Source organism: Oryx dammah, unplaced genomic scaffold (genome assembly GCF_014754425.2).
Source record: "Oryx dammah isolate SB20612 unplaced genomic scaffold, SCBI_Odam_1.1 HiC_scaffold_20, whole genome shotgun sequence".
In the NCBI taxonomy this organism is placed as follows: domain Eukaryota; kingdom Metazoa; phylum Chordata; class Mammalia; order Artiodactyla; family Bovidae; genus Oryx; species Oryx dammah.
Genome location: NW_024070204.1, coordinates 5,976,123 through 5,994,554, shown reverse-complemented (window position 1 = coordinate 5,994,554; position 18,432 = coordinate 5,976,123).

Here is an 18,432-nt window from a genome sequence, read left to right as displayed (position 1 = left end):
CTGGGCCAACCATTCTCCATGAGCTGGCTATAAGGCTACATCAACCCTGATTACTTTCCTAAAATGGAAAGGCATTGTTATCAAACAATATTTTTGGTATTAGAAGGTTAAGTAAAAGACTTTCTGAAATGATCTTTTTTTATTTTTTTAGTAATCCAATGTGATGAATGACTAGCATCCAGGCTTATTTTGTAGTTCATTATTATAAAAGCATAATCATTTACAATGATATGGACACAGATTCTTAAACACTGGGCTTTTTCTAAAAAAAAAAATTAGAATGCTAAATATATAAATACATTTTAAAATAAAGTGAGTTAAATACTGTCAGTTGTACATAATACTTCAAAAGGAGAATCAGTTGACCTTGTGGACAGAATCTGCTTTCCCTCGCATGAGCACCTGAGATGCAACTTTCTCAGCTCCCACTTCACACCACGTGGCACCTGGGGCAGTGGTGTGGAGGGCTGCTGGGTTCGTGGGGCCGACTGCCCTAGATTAAATAACCTCTAAATGGCCTGATGTGGTTAAGTGCCAACTTTATCTAGACAGGCCTCATTGCTAGTGGGAAATGCTGAAGACTTTTTCAAGCTCAGCAAGCCAGAGAATTAAAAAAAAAAAATCTTAATTCTAGACACTCATTATTGCATTACAGATCTAATAACACACACACACACACACATCTGTCTTCCCTACTGCGGTAGAGCTGCTCTTTACTTATAAACGTATTTTTCCCAAAAGCAAACAAGTGGAGTTTTTGTTCAGTTGCTAACTCACGTCCAACTCTTTGCAACCCCATGGACTATAGCACGCCAGGCTTCCTTGTCCTTTACCATTTCCCAGAGTTTACTCAAACTCATGTCCACTGAGTCAGTAAGACAACCCAAACATCTCATCTTCTGTCGTCCCCTTCTCCTCCTGCCTTCAGTCTTTCCCAGCAACAGGGTCTCTTCCAATGAGTCAGTCCTTCGCAGCAGGTGGCCAAAGTATTGGAGCTTCAGCCTCCGAATCAGTCCTTCCAATGAATGTTAAAGGAAATCAACAAGTGGAGGGCTCCTTTTAAAAAGTACTTAGAAATTTTAAAGATTTTAATTAGCAGTAAAATACCTGGACTAAAATATAGAGAATAAATATCACGCTTGGAGTTTGCTCAATGTTGATTCAAATTTATGTCACATTTCATTGGTGCTCTAATGAGAGCACACACTGTGTGTCTTCTCTTAAGACGTAGAGTTTGCAGTTAGGTGTCCAGTCACAGTGATGGATTCCCAGGTGGTTCACTGGTAAAGAATCCTCCTGCCAATGCAGGAGATGCAAGACACACAGGTTCAGTCTCTGGGCTGGGAAGGTCCCCTGGAGAAGGAGATGGCAACCCTCTCTAGGAGTCTTGCCTGGAAAAGTCTATGGATAGAAGAGCCTGACAGGCTGCAGTGCATGGGGTCAAAAAGAGTCGGACACGATTGAGTGACTGAACACACACACACACACTCACATCCAGTCACAGTGATACATTTTTGAGACAAAAATACATACTTATATTTAGTCTTTTTAAATTTGCAAACATGAATATAATTATGTCTGTTCAGGAAATAATTTTACAAACCTAAATTACAAGTCCCTTTTGCTAATCCCATGTTGATGGCAAAGAAGAATATCCGATAGCCCTTTTTACCCTCTTTTAATGGTATATTACAGACTTCCCTGGTGGCTCAGGGCAAAACATCTGCCTGCCAATGCAGGAGACCTGGGTTTGATCCCTGGGTCAGGAAGATCCCCTGGAGAAGGAAATGGCAACCTACTACATCACTCTTGCCTGGGAAGTCCCATGGGCAGAGGAGCCTCGAGGGCTACAGCCCATGGGGTTGCAAAACAGTAGGACATGACTGAGCAACTAAATAACCAGGGACTATTGTAGGACAGCTTAAGAGCTAAAGGAGTCATGAAGCGTGGTGGTAGGAATCACAAGGATGAACACATAACAAGCGGATTATCACAATGATTCTCACGTTGCCAACTGGATGTCTTCTTTGACTTGGATTCTTCCAGAATGTTTTTCCTTCCTGTGAGTAAAGTATTCTTGACCCAACCAACCAATATTCAGCTGTTTTCTTTGCAGTCTATTTAGCGTTTCAGTGAATCACCTCTAAACAAAAGCACAGCACGGACTTCACATGACGAGTTTTGTACTTAGGCTGGTATATAGACTCCTTTCAGAGAGCCCTGAGTTTAAGAATGGGCTCTGGGTACTAAAGAGAAAATAAACATAGGCATGAATTGCATGAGGAAACACTGAACCTCGGGGTGGGTGTATTATCAAACATGGATACAGTCAAAAATAGGGGTAAGTACCAGCTTCGCTGCTGTGAAGAGTTGAGCAACTGAACAACAGCAACTGGCTCCGCTCAACCTGTTAACTTACTGATTGTTGGGAGAATAAACTGTAGGAATGCTTAATGATTTTTTAACCATTTAAAACATGATTGCTTGTGCTTGTTTATGTTCCTTTTGATCACTGGCTCAGGAGTCAGAGATAAAGTCTCACACAATCATACTTTATAAGACTTTCAGGGAAGGGACCACATCTGCTTAAGCTGTTCAGACAGATGGATGATCCACACTCATAATCTTGTTTTATTTATTATTATTATTTTTACCCTAATACATGTGTAATCCTGTAATCCCTTGAGTTGCCCTGTTTGTCTTAACCAGCTGGAAGCTTTTCTATTTCTTAATTGACTGAGAATTAATTGAACCCTGCCCCACCTCCCCAAGATGGATTACCGGATTAGTTGCAGTCCACTGATTGTTCTATTTTAAGTAAAGTGAGCGGACGACAGAGAATGAGATGGTTGGATGGCATCACCGACTCGATGGACATGAGTTTGAGCAAGCTCCGGGAGTTGGTGATGGACAGGGAAGCCTGGCGTGCTGCAGTCCATGGGGTCGCAGTCAGACACGACTGAGCAACTGAACCAAACCGAGCGAAAGTTGCTCAGTTATGTCTGACTTTTTGTGACCCCATGGACTATATACTCCATGGAATTCTCCAGGTCATAATAGTGGAATGGATAGTTGTCCCCTTCTCCAGGGGATCTTTCCAACCCAGAAATCGATCCAGGGTCTCCCACATTGCAAGCTGATTCTTTACCAGCTGAGCTACCAGGGAAGTCCTTTTTTTTTTTTTTCTTGAAGTAAGGCTTCATTTAAAAGTTAATTCCTGGCTGATTCATGTCACTGTATGGCAAAAAAAAAACCACTACAATATTGTAAAGTAATTAGTCTCCAATTAAAATAAATAAATAAATTTAAAATAAAAAGAAAGTTAATTCCAACTATTTTGGAAATAGGTGGGATATAGGTTTCAATTGGATAATAGTGGGACACAGAAGCTAGAGATAATGTAGCTAATTTTGAATTATTGATGAGCATACAGGAAATCTAGACTTGATTATGGAAAGTATACACTTGGTTTTTGAAACTAAATTTTGGAAAATAATGTGGAGAAACTAAGATTCTATTGAAGCTGGTGCCCAGTGCAGAGCCTGGGGGTCAGAACTCCCCTGCTGCTGTTTCCCGTGGAGCCTTCTAGAGAGGATTTAAGCTGGAGAAGAAGTGCTTCACCGGGGCAGAGTATCATCAGCAGTTGCTCCCCTGACACTCTGATGTGCAGAGAATCTCGGTTCGTTTTCCTGTTAGCTTTCCTCCAAGCTCTTCCACGTGTTCCGTCCCGCTGGGCAGAGAGGAGAGAAAGGCATTTGAGTGCAGTGCCGTCTCTAGTCTGGCTTTTTCACTGAAGGACCCCTTTCGGTAACCTGAGCTCTGAGTTGGTGGATCCACGTAAAGGCTTCTGTTATTCCGATCCCTGTGCCAGCTCTGGGCACTCTGCCAGCCCTGGGCACTCCACTGGCATTTGCTGATGGAGGGTGTAACTTGTGGTCAGCCTGGTCAGCGTCCTATGGTACTCCAGACTGAGCAGAACTTTCATCATCTCTCACCGAGTCCTGGCCATGTCCCCTGGCTAGGTGACCACGCCTGGGGCCTTGTTAGAGCCATGGCAATGGCCAGCTCTCACTTTAGCTGCCTCTGGGCCCCTTGAAGTTCAGAGACATCCTCATATGGGGTGGGGTGGTGGTTTAGTTGCTAAGCCATGCCCGACTCTTGCAAACCCATGGACTGTAGCCTACCAGGCTCCCTATCCATAGGATTCTGCAAGCAAGAATACTGGAGTGGGGTGGGGTGGTGTTTACAATCTGAATCTATTGTTCTCTTGCCTGTTTGCCTGTCACTGTTGATGTTACTCTGAGGCAGTCACCCCTAGGTGAGCACAGGGCAGTGAGCACAGACTTTGATGGGTAATACTCATGCAGCGCTAGTGGTAAAGAACCTGCCTCCCAGTGCAGGGCACAGAAGAGACACGGGTTCGATCCCTGGGTTGGGAAGACCCCTAGAGGAGGGCATGGCAACCCACTCCAGCATTCTTGCCTGGAGAATCCCACGGACAGAGGAGCCCGGCGGACTACAGTCCATAGCGTTGCAAAGAGCTGGGCACGACCGAAGCAACTTAGCATGCATGGACCATGCCATACTGATTCTTTTTTTTTTTTTTTTAAGTTTAAACTTTTTATTTTGTATTGGGGTGTAGTCGATGAACTCATTCCCTAGTGGCTCGGATGGTAAAGAGTCTGCCTGCAATGCGGGAGACCTGCGACTGTACCTCACCCAGTGAGAAGTCTGGAGGCAGGGAGTGGCTCCGTGAGGTCATCAGAGCCATCTGTCTTCCCGTGTTCCCTCCTCGGCTTCCTATTTCTGCTTAGCTTGTTACCTGTTGGGTACAAGTTAGCCGCTGCAGCTAGAGATGTTACACTCTCACAGGGGACAGTGCTGAGTAGGAAGGGAACGGGCATAAGTGGATTTTCTCCTGGGACATCTTCTCTTCCACCCAGTTGAGAAATCTGGACGTTACATACAGAGCAGAGTTCTCCTGACATCCATCGGCCAGAACAGGACCATATGCTCGTCTTCAAATAAATCCCAGGAAGGGAAGTGAGAGCATAGTGATACTCCCTGGAACCTACCTTCCCAAAGTAGGCACTCCCCAAACAAAGTCAGCGTAGGTTACCAAGGAAGACCAGGAAAGTATTGGTTGAGTTCATGAGCTACAGTGTCCATGCAGGGGAAATGGGAAATTCACAATATTCTTTTCTCTCATGATAATGTCTTTTTACCATTATAACCTTGCTAAAAAGTCAACGGTTTTAATAGTTAAAAAAAACAATCAATGCCCTTGTTCTTGGTGGTATCTTATCTCATTCTTCTGGGGCTACAATAGCATATACAATAGCATAGGGGAAAATAAAGACTTCTTGGTTTATTATTTGTAAAATTAAAGAGCTGTTCTGAAATATTTTCAGGCTTGTGGCTATAGGATTTATTCATATAATGGGTATACATTAGTAGCTGCCTCTGAGCTCTGGGTTAAGACATGAAAGCAATTTGATAATCTGTGATGGGATCCAATTTTTTAAAATAAATTGACATTAATGCAAGATATATTTTGGCTCAGTATCAAGCAGAACTTTTCTTGTATGGAAGTTAATTAAACTGTAAGTTTTTCTAGAGAGCTGGTGACTGGGAAGCACAAGATCTGTGATGGATTGTTATGAAAGATGACTTCTGATTCTCTGATTCCAATGTATCAATATACTTGGACCAAACCCTAATAAACAGGAATACCACAAATGAACAAAAAATAATTGGCATTCATGCTAAGTGCTTTTGTATTAAAATTATGATTCTAATAATATGACATTTAATGCATTCTTTTTCTTTAGAATCTACAACAGTTAACTGACAATAGCTTTAATTTTATTACAATTTATACTTAGAAAATGGTAAAAATTTAAACCTTACTGTACATTTTAACCTACCAGCAAAACTTGACATATTTTCATGGGATTGTTCCATTATACAGATATTATATATATAACATTATTTTTAAAGTATTTTAAGCCATTTTAAAAGTACTTTCTAAACTTTCATTTTTTTTTAGGGAATTTGAAGCATCTCTTTCAACCTCAGAGTTTTTAGAATCAAGACACAAATGGTACTTAAGAAAAATGCATAAATACTAAGTGATCATATATATTTTGTATTATGATAATTAAAATTTTTTCTTTAACACAAAAAGAATCGGGTTAAATCATTTGATTCAGTTATAAACAAAATCAATGATATTATGAGATGCTTAATAATAGTTTGTATTTATGAATTGGATTTTCTCTGTTGGTAGCCTTTCTAATCGACTCAAGGATTTCTTTTAGAATTCTATAATTTTATTTTCCAAGGGAAGAATAATTTAAACTAGTATCATTATTGACAGGAATTGTTATTACCTAGGTATCAATTTTAGTGTAAGGGGTAATTAAAACAACCTTTTAAGAAATTATTGTAATTATAATTGGATCTATTTAATGAATTTTAAGTGTGCTTTAACCTTAAAATTATATTTAAATATGCTTTTGCTATGTGCTTAGTATACACCATACCTGAATTTGGAAAATGGTGAAGGTTCTTTGACACTGTTTTGAATTGTATTTTAAAGTAATGGTCTGAAATTCCTGATTTATGCAAAGGGAGAAAGTTTATATTAGAAATACCTTCTGCAAATAATAATGAACACCTCTAACTGTATGCACACACACACACACAAACTGAAAATTTTATAGAGAGCAAAACACAAAGTCAAAATACTTTTAAGGTATATAAAATTGGAAAAAATTAAATTCCAGCAGAACTGCACTGTAAATAATAATAAAGGAAGATTTTCAAGCTGGAGAAAAATGACATTAGATGGAAATGAAGATCTTAATTTATCTTAAAGATATTTAAAGCATAAGTGATTATATTAAAATGTGGAGTTTATAGCACATACTTTATAAAATGTATCACAATAATAAAGAAATAGGTGGGTAAATTAAACTATGACAGTAGCAAAATACACATGGATAGGTTAAATTGTACTTTGCAAGGTTTTAAATTTTATGTGAAGTAATACTATTAGGTTTAAATAGATATTGATAAATAAAACATGCATTGTTTGATTCTTAGAATAGCCACTAAAAAATTGACAAGGTAGAACCAAAAAGCCAATAGATGTGTTGAATGAGAATTCCTATGGAAAATGATTAATTTTAAGAGGCAAAGAAGACTGGAAGAGAGGAACACAGGAATCAAAACCAGGTGAGATTAAAAAGAAAATAGATTGCAAGGTGTTAGAACTAAAGAGATTCTTAATGAGGGTGAAAGAAAAGAGTGAAAAAACTGGCTTAAAACTCAACATTCAAAAAACTAAGATCATGGCATGTGGTCCCATCACTTCAGGGCAAATAGGTGGGGAAACAGTGGAAACAGTGAGAGACTTTATTTTCTTGGACTCAAAAATCACTGTAGATAGTGACTGCAGCCATGAAATTAGAAGATGCTTGCTCCTTGGAGGAAAAGTTATGACAAATATAGACAGTGTATTAAAAAGCAGAAACATCACTTTGCCAACAAAGGTCCATCTAGTCAAAGCTATGTTTTTTCCAGTAGTCATGGTATAAAGAAGGTATAAAGACCATAAAGAATGCTGGGCTCTGAAGAACTGAGGCTTTCAAATTGTGGTGTTGGAGAAGACTTGAGAGTCCCTTAGACTGCAAACAGATCAACCCAGTCAATTCTAAAAGAAATCAACCCTGAATATTTGTAGGAAGGACTGATGCTGAAGCTGAAATTCCAATACTTTGGCCACTTGATGCAAGTGTTGACTCATTAGAAAAGATCCTGATGCTGGGAAAGACTGAGGGCAGGAGAAGAGGGTAATAGAGGATGAGAAGGTTGGATGGCATCACTGATACAATGGACATAATTTTCGGAAAACTCCAGGAGACAGTAAGCCTGGTATGATGCAATTCATGGGGTCACAGAGTCGGAAACAGACAGCAATTGAACAGCAACAACATATCAATTGTTACCTTAAAAATAGAGACTAAACACTTCAATTAAAAGGTGGAGATTGGAAGACAAGATAAAAAGCAAGAGGTAAAAAATGCCGAAGGAAAAATCACTTAAATATAATCACAGATGAAGAATGCAAATCGAAACCACAATGAGGTACCATTTCACACCAGTCAGAATGGCTGCGATCCAAAAGTCTACAAGCAATAGATGCTGGAGAGGGCATGGAGAAAAGGGAACCCTCTTACACTGTTGGTGGGAATGCAAACTAGTACAGCTACTATGGAGAACAGTGTGGAGATTCCTTAAAAAACTGGAAATAGAACTGCCTTATGACCCAGCAATCCCACTACTGGGCATACACACCAAGGAAACCAGAATTGAAAGAGACACGTGTACACCAATGTTCATCTCAGCACTGTTTATAACAGCCAGGACATGGAAGCAACCTAGATGTCCATCAGCAGATGAATGGATGAGAAAGCTGTGGTGCATATACACAATGGAGTATTACTCAGCCGTTAAAAAGAATACATTTGAATCAGTTCTAATGAGGTGGATGAAACTGGAGCCTATTATACAGAGTGAAGTAAGCCAGAAAGAAAAACACCAATACTAACACATATATATGGAATTTAGAAAGATGGTAACGATAACCTTGTATGTGAGACAGCAAAAGAGACACAGATATATAGAAGTCTTTTGGACTCTGTGCGAGAGGGAGAGGGTGGGATGATTTGGGAGAATGGCATTGAAACATGTATAATATCATATAAGAAAAGAATCGCCAGTCTAGGTTCAATACAGGATACAGGATGCTTGGGGCTGGTGCAATCGGATGACCCAGAGGGATGGTGTGGGGAGGGAGGTGGGAGGGGGGTTCAGGATGGGGAACACATGTACAACCGTGGTGGATTCATGTTTATGTATGGCAAATCCAATACAATATTGTAAAGTAATTAACCTCAATTAAAATAAATAAATTTAAATTAAAAATAAATAAATAAATAAAGACTTTTTTAAAAAGAAACATAAAATGGGAGAAAAATATTTACCATGAAAAAATAAGAATAAGGAAGCTGGTGTTTTTCTATTCATATCAGACAAAGTACAATTCAAGATTAAGAGTATTATTAGAGGTAGTAATGGACATTTTTTTAATGTTAAAAGATTCATTTCATCAGAAATACATAACAAATGCCACACCAAAATTCAATTAAACTGATCAAATCCCCAAATGTAAATGTAAATGTAGATTTGGTCAAAGAAAATATCAGAGCATGTCTTCAGTGTAGGTAGCAATGTTCAGGCCACTCAGCACAAAAGAACAATATTGATCATTTGATGTTATTTTTAGAAATTATTTTCCAAAAGTCATGATCAATAATAATGATAAAGCAAACTATAGGATGGGAGAAAATATATAGAATATGCATATTTGTAAAACATCTTGGACCCAGAATTTATAAACAATTCTTATAGTTCAATATAAAGAAGAAAACAAAGCAATGAAAAATGGGCAAAAGACTTGAAGGGATGCTTCACAAATAAGACACAGGAAAGATGTATAAGCACATGAAAAAATGTCATCATTATCAGTCCTGAGGGAAACCCAAATTACAGCTGCAATAATGTAGCATTTCCCACCTTTCCAGGAGTTAAATCAAAGAGTCTAACATCAGATATCGAGTAGCCTTAGAGCAGTTGAAACTCTCTTAAAATATTACTTTGGAAAACAGTTTGGAGTTTCTGATAAACTTAAGCTTATACCAACTCTGTGACCCAGCGATGCCACTCGTAAGTGTTTAGCAGTGAGAAAGGTAATAATCCCCCAAAAGTCTTGTTCATAATACCTTTTCCTATAAGTTGCAAAAACTGGAAAAACTCTACCTGTTTGTCAAATGAAAAATGAACTTGAGTGTCAGGATACATTAATACAATGGAATAGTATTCATTGATATTTTTAAATGGTTTAAATATTTAAAAAATATTCATGGATATTTAAAAAAATGAATTGCTGATACAAACCACAGCATGAATCAATCAATCCTGAAGGAAATCAGTCCTGAATAGTCATTGCAAGGACTGAGGCTGAAGCTGAAACTCCAGTACTTTGGCCACCTGATGTGAAGAACTGATTCACTAGAAAAGACCCTGATGCTGGGAAAGATTGAAGGCAGGAGGGGAAGGGGACGACAGAGGATGGGATGGCTGGATGGCATCACCGACTCGATGGACATGAGTTTGAGCAAGCTGTGGGAACTGGTGATGGACAGGGAAGCCTGGCGTGCTGCAGTCCATGTGGTTGCAGAGTGGGACACAACTGAGCAACTGAACTGAACCGACAGCATGACTGAATCTCAAGAACCACAAGCAAGAAGGGATCAGACACTAACACAAATTCAGTCCATTCTCCATTCTGTACGGAAATTCAAGAAAAGGCAATGTCTTGATAACACAAATCAAATCAGTGGCTGCCCAAGATGGTTGGGGATCAATAGAAAGGGGTTAGAAGTGTACATTCCGGGCGATGGAAACGTCTGTCTTGATTGTCGTAGACATTGATCAAACCTCATTGCATTGTGTGCTTAACATCTGCATGTGACATAGAGAATAAGTATTGGAATAGGTCGGAATATTTATATGAGATGAATTCAAGTAATATTAGTTTTAGTCACTCAGTCAGGTCTGACTCTTTGTGATCCCATGTACTGGCCTGCCAAGAAGGCTGGCCGTTCCCTTCTCCAGGGAATCTTCCCGACTCAGGGATCAAACTTGGGTCTCCTGTATTGAAGGCAGATTCCTTACCATCTGAGCCACCAGGAAAGTTCTATTTTTCCCTAACGTTTCATTAAACATTTCATGAAATGAAATATTCATTTCAAAAGTACACATCTGAAAATCAAACTCTATGACATTTTAACTTCAGGTTGAAAACCCTTTTCTGAAATCATAACATGAGTAGGAAAATAATAGTAAAACCACTATGAAGTATAGGAACATTTAAAATGTTCCATTTAACATAAAGTATGTGAAAATAAATTTTCCCTGTACTGATAGATACCAAAATAAAAGGTGAAGCTCAAAAATGAAATAATAAAAATAATTTTAAAAGTGAAATAATTTTAATAATAAAATTCCAATCACATGATTCATTCAACAAATTTTATGTAAAAGTAAATATTTAATTCAGTTGACCTAAAGTATAAGTATAATTAAATAATGAAGTCATAGGTCTCTCTAGGAAGTGCATAATTCAAGTAATAACCTCCCAAGTCCTTAAGAGATAGGCTCTTCCTTTCTATGCCTGTTCCTCATGTTCTCTCAGTGAAGTCTCCTCCCAGAATCATAGAATCCTGACTCTAGGCACCCTCTTCTTTTCAGACGTTTTCTTCATAAGGGTCTTACAAACTGACTTCACCTGGAGACGTGATGGGGAGAACCCTTCCACACTGACCTCAGGCGGCAGCAGCTAACCATTCCACCCCAAGTGCGCACAGCTGCCCCGTGATGTCCGCTGATTCTCCAGGGAGTATAAACGTATGGTGAACTGGGACAATTACATGTGACTGTCCCTTTGTGACACTTCCCTGGAAGAGTCAGCACATACAGGTTTGATCATTCCTGCTCACTCCTGAGAGGAGGTACAGACTGGTTGCGGCTCTTCTTGATGCTTCTGACATTCTTGTTCAGTAGAGACCTCTCCAGAAAGGTGCATGGGAACCTAGAGGCTTGATTCCTCTGTGGGTTTATGTACTCATTATCCCATATCTTGTGCTGCAGTTCTTTTTGTGTCTGTGTGCTCATGCATTTGATAATGTCAACCTAAATCATAAGTGAGAAACGCTCCTGACCTTTGTTTGCAAAGAATCTGATTTGTTAATTTGGCAGGAGTTCAAAATCTGAAGAACCAAGCAATTGATCTTATAAAGGTATAGGATGTGGTTTCTTTTAACATCATATTCTAAGACACCTGATTATTAAACACTCAGTTCACTTTGAATGGTTTAGAGAGAACTTGAAGGTCAGCATATAGTCCCCTGTGTGCTGTGTGCTCAGTCATGTCTGACTCTTTGTGACCCCATGGATGTCACCTGCCAGGCTCCTCTGCCCATGGGATTTCATGGCAAGAACACTGGAGTGGGTGGCCATTTCCTAAGCCAGTGGATCTTCCCAAACTAAGAACCGAACCAGGGTCTCCTGCATTGCAGGTGGATTCTTTACCGACTGAGCTGTCAGAGAAAGCCTGAAAAATGACCATCAAGGAACATTTGTGCAAGAATTTGAATAGCGCCCCTACCCAATATGGCTAAACTCTGGTCTTGTCGGAATATGACCAAGCCATTACATTCATGCCTGCAGTGTATATAACCATTATTTCCTGCATAGTACTTACACAGAACCATTGACAACCAAGGAGAGAAGGGAATTTTTCAGGAATTCAGGGTGATGACAGTACAGCCTCCCTCTTGAATCTGTGCTCCTGGACCCCGTGGATATGGAAAGCCCACTGCACCAGCTGATTTTATATAAGGGATTTGAATATTCTCAATTTCAGTATCTGAGGGGGAGGAGGAGCATGGTTAGAAGATGACAGAAGATGGGGAGATGATGAGGAAAAAAAAAATAGAAGCGTGACAAAGAGCACACAGGGAAAATGATGTCTACAGCCTCATTATCTTCCCTTCTTTATCTCTCTGTCCACGAGATGTTCTTGTTAAGCATGCTACCCCAAAGCCTGGTCAAGAGCCCTCCAGGGACATCTAGACGGGGAGTCACACATCAAACTGACCCAGGAATTATTTTTTATACAATACTGATCTCATTAACACCGTCCTTATATTTTGTCACTGTTGGGGCTGATCATGCTCTTTCAGAAAATTAGTGCCCTAAAGAAAGAAGAAAAAACAGAAAGGAAGGGATGGAGGGAGTGGAGATATCCTGAGAGGGCCAGGCAAGACTGAAAGAGAAGGTGACTGAAGTAAAGATGAGGGTGATTAGAGAATGTACATTCTCGGGAAGAAGAGATGGTCCATGCAGCAGAGCTGGCGTGAACAACGCGGGGGGAGAAGAATCCCATGTGCCGTCTCTTGGGGCATCTGGAGGAGGCTGTGGCCAGAGCAGGACAGGCTCTCAGAGGTTGGGAGCTGTTACCTTAGAGAGGAGGGATGGGGTCATTGAAGCTCATGAGTTCCGGAGTTAAGAAAACATAGACTCAGTAGTGTCTATTGACAAACACTGACCCTTTGAGCAGCCTTGAGTCATGTCTTAACCTCCCTGGAGCTCATTGTAAATGGACATCCTTGGTCACACCACCTCTTGGGGCCCTGATGGTTAAATAGGTTAATGTGCACAGGTAGCATTCAGCTGATCGTAACCTGGCAACCAGAGGTTGTTTATTTGCCCTCCCCTCCTGGCTCTTTCTATCAGAGGAATATAGAGGATGGAGGAGGCATGCAGTCAACTTTGAAGTCATTGTTCTGATGCACCCAGCCACACGCCCTGAAAAGTGAGAATAACCCAGGCCAGTCCTTCCCGGTCTTGAATGGTCAACACCATGAAGATTAAGGCCTAACTGCCACATGGGACACTGTCTCTAAAGTTGATGTAACCTGCATCCCAAAGCCAGCAAGTAAAGGCATCATCCTGAAACTGAGAAAGAAAATTCCCATGATGAGAACTGGGTACCTGTGACTGATTCATGCTGATGTAGGACAGAAACCAACATGATATTGTAAAGCAATTATCCACCAAATAAAACAAATACATTCAAAGAAATGAAAAAATAAAGTACCTCCACCATACCCCCTAAAAGAACTGGGGTCTTTCAGGCTAGAATCCAAAGATAGGATTTAACACATTTGCTTAATTTTAAGTTGTCTCAGTCATATATGCATGCGTGATCAGTTGCTTCAGTCATGTCCAACTCTTTTCGACCCCATGTACTGTAGCCCGCCAGACTTCTCTGTCCATGAGATTTTCCAAGCAAGAATACTGGAGTGGGTTGCCATGCCCTCCTTCAGAGGATCTTCCTGCACCAGGGATTGAACCCAAGCCTCCTGTGTCTCCTGATTGCAGGTTGATTCTCTAACTCAGTCACCTGGGAAGCCCATCTCAGTCATATAAAGCCACCCAAATGCTTTTAACACATTAAAGTTATTTTAAAAGTATACTGTCATTTCCTGCTGAAATGTAATGGAAACATGCTACAAAATGTAATGATAAAGAAACGTATTCAAGTTCTGTCTATAAGGTGAGGAATGTATGCATTTTGTATATTTCCTGATACAGAGGCAGAATTGGATGTGCTTGCCCAAATACATAAACCACACAAATTCATATAGTCCCCAAACTGAAAAGAACTCACCCTGAAAACCAAAATGAATGAAAAATTGGATTTAGAAAGTTTGTATATTCAAAGATAGTCTTTGGAAAATACAGAGAAACTCATTGAGTAGAGTTAGTTTTGCAGAATGTGTATTGGAAGCTTGGGGCAGGAGAGTACAAGGGGAAATGCTTGATGAGGGTGGAGCCCTCGTGAAAGGAGTTAGTGCCCCAAAAGAAAGAGACCCACAGAGATCCCTCACCCGACCCACCATGTGAGGACATAGCAAAGACAGCTGTCTGTGAACTAGAAGTTGGGTCCTCAACAGACAGAGTCTGTAGGCACCTTGACCTTGGGGATCCCAGCATCCAGACCTGTGAGAAACAGGTTTCTGTTTATAAGCCAGACAATCTGTGGTATTTTATTATAGCAGCCCAAATGGTCTAAGATGGTAGACTTTAGATATTAGATAGATAGATGATAGCTAGACAGACAGAATGAGAGAGGGCAACATATATTCAGAGGTTACTTAATATCTGTAAGAATAACATGAGATTGAATACTCAAAAAACTTTTTTCAAATTAATTTTTTATTGAAGGATAATTGCTTTACAGACTTTTGTTGTTTTCTGTCAAATCTCAACATGAATCAGCCATAGGTATACATATAGCCCCTCCCTTTTGTGAATACTCAAAAGACTCTTAATGGTCATGTTTTTAATAAAAATATAACATGTGAAAGCTAATTTGAATAAACAATCAGGATATTTGTTACTCATTATTATTTCAATTTTTAAAGTAAAAACACAAGCACGTATAGTATCATTGATAAACTATGAATGGTGGAATTACAGACTTTTTATTCTCTTAAATTTTTTTATTTTCCATATTTTCTAAAATGATTGTTTTCCTTGTATAAAATATTTTCTCAACCCTAAAAATAACTAGAGCATTTGAAATTAAGCCAAGGACTAGAAGCAATAATGAGAATATTCTCATTATTTCCACAATGATAGTCATTCCATTTAAACACATTAAGGTATTGCTTCAAATATTCAATGTGAATTAATGAGACATAGGTCATTTTTTTTTTTTTTACATGCTCACAAAACACCTGATAAGCAATTTTGCAAGATCTAGTTCAGTAATTAACTACAAAATAGACATTGCCTTGTAAGCAGAGCTTTGAGATTCTGTTGGGAAAATCTCTAGGTCTGAAAGATAAGGGATTTTACTGCTTAACTCACTGAAATCCAAATGTAATCCATACCCAGCTGTCTAGCAGAAATTAAACTCCTTCTCTATCAGTGAGGAGGGAATCAAAGAGTGAGACATAATGCTCTTTTAGTTCTCAAAACTTTTCTTTAAATAAAAATTCAGAGAACCCCTGTGTAATCTGAAACCTATCAAGATGAATGGCTGGATTCTCTCCTGGGGCAGTCACCTCCACTTGATATAGGAAAAAAGAACCAGCAAGAAACAAGATGCAAATAACTTCTTCATTCTGAGCTCCCCGGTTGCAAGAGCTGAGGCTTTGAAAATTTATTTGATAGTGAAAGATTATGATCTTGCTATGCTCACAGTTTTCCCCCTTTCTCTGTTCTTTTTATTCAGGAAGAAACAGTTTGCCTATGATCACTGACAATTTCTTCCCAGTCAATTTAGTTTTGGCTGCAGTAAGGACATATTGAATATATTCGCACTGTATCAGCAGCCTGAATCGTGATAAACACACTGTTCATTTTAGGATTAGGATAACTAATTAAATGGCTTGATCTCATTCATTCTTTATTGACTCAAGAATCAAATGTGTTGACCATTCAATATGTTCTGAGTTGGTTACCAGAGGGAATCATAGGATTATTCTTTCTTAATTCCTTATCTAAAGAGAAGATGTGGAGATTAAGTGATACATTTTGATTGTCCTGTCCATGAGTTTTCCAGTTTGGATACAGGAAGCAATATTGACATCCATGTAAATATTTCTACATGAACTGAGATATTAAATTTGATACTTGACTATGTATTTATGATACCTTTAGCAGTGAAGGGACACGATTATTTTGATTCTCCATTGCCACTCTTATTTAAGAACTGGTTAAAACAAGAGAAGGCTCTTCTCACTCAGCCAGTCATAGCACGAGCAGATTGCAGGCGCACCTCTAAAGCCCCGGGAGGTCGGGAGCCAAGAGCCACTGCGTCTTTGTTCTCTCTGGGGTTATTGATAACACCAGAGTCTGCTTCTCCCCTGCATCTGTGTGGCCCCCTCTCTCTCTGCAGTGACCTTGACTTTCTCTGACACATTTGCACCTAGTTCAGGCTTAGCCACCCAGCTCTGAAATGATATCATATCATAGATCATGGTTCAGGCTCTGAGTTTCTTAATGTGAGATCATGAGAGAAATTCAGCATACCTCAGATTGGAATGAGAGTGATTAGGTAGAGAGCTGGAGACGGCAATGGCACCCCACTCCAGTACTCTTGCCTGGAAAATCCCATGTACGGAGGAGCCTGGTAGGCTGCCGTCCATGGGGTCGTGAAGAGTCGGACACAACTGAGCGACTTGACTTTGACTTTTCACTTTCATGCATTGGAGAAGGAAATGGCAACCCATTCCAGTATTCTTGCCTAGAGAATCCCAGGGACGGGGGAGCCTGGTGGGCTGCTGTTTATGGGGTCGCACAGAGTCAGACATGACTGAAGCGACTTAGCAGCAGCAGCAGCAGGTAGAGAGCAGTTCTGGAGAAGACCATAAGGTGTGGGGAATGCTGATTTGGAGTGGGGGTGCGGGATGGAGAAAGAGTTGGTTAAGAAGACATAAGGATGTGAGGAAGATACTTCTGATATCCCTAGAACAGTAATAATTTCCTAGGTCTATAATGATTCAAAAGTTAGCACTAGCTGCAATGTTACATTCAGGTAAACAATTTGCCCATTAATTATATTCCAAGTGTATCTCTCTGAAACATTAGGCTAATTTCATGTCTAGCCTTACTAGTCATGTCTGTTTATTATGTATATGTAAGCTAAGTTTCCTAGAAGTGGGCTTCCCTGGTAGCTCAGATGGTAAAGAATCTGCCTGCAATGCAGGAGACCCAGGTTCAACCCCAGGTTTGGGAAGATACCCTGGAGAAGGGAATGGCTACTCATTCTGGTATTCTTGCCTGGAGAATCCCATGGACAGAGAAGCCTGGAAGTCCATGGGGTCACAAAACAGTCGGACATCACTGAGCAACCAACACTTTCTAGAAGTTGAGCCTCTGAGGAGGGTTCTTGAGCGGTTTGATGAGAGAGCTCTCAAGTGAGGGACAGCAGAAGAAGACAGGCAAAGAAGGAGAGGTACAAGATGGTCCAGACTGGAGAGTCAGTTCACCTGGGTTAATCAGTTTCACCAGAGTCATTCCCTATTAGGCAAAGCAGCCAGGCCTTTGAAAATCTGTGGCCATCGGTCCTTGGATGCTAATGTCACCACTTGCTAGAGGAGAGAGGACATGTGGCCTCAGGCCAAGGCAAATCCTGCCTTGCAGATGCAATACACCAGAAAGGGGGCAGCTGTGCACCATTGGCTGTCAAATCCAGCAGCCAAAAGGAGCATCTATAGCATAGCCCACAGCATTCTGGGCTGCAGGACTTTCCAAAGTTGGCTAGGGTTGTGCAAAATGAAAGACAAAGTCAGGTTAGGTTAGTTCAATTTCCTCATCCTCGCTGTCCTGCACATCATTTTCTGGTGGTTGACTTCTGCAACTTGCCCTTGAGCACTGGTCTCTGGCTGGTTCTCTCATCCATGCATTTATGGCCACAGACTCAATTTCTTTGGAAGCTAAAGTATCAATATCCAGTGGTCATGTATGGATGTGAGAGTTGGACCATAAAGAAAGCTGAGTGCTGAAGAATTGATGCTTTTGAACTGTGGTGTTGGAGAAGACTCTTGAGAGTCCCTTGGACTGCAAGGAGATCAAACCAATCCATCCTAAAGGAAGTCAGTCCTGAGTATTCATTGGAAGGACTGATGCTGAAGCTGAAACTCCAATACTTTGGCCACCTGATGCAAAGAACTTACTGGAAAAGACCCTGATGCTGGGAAAGACTGAAGGCGGGAGGAGAAGGATATG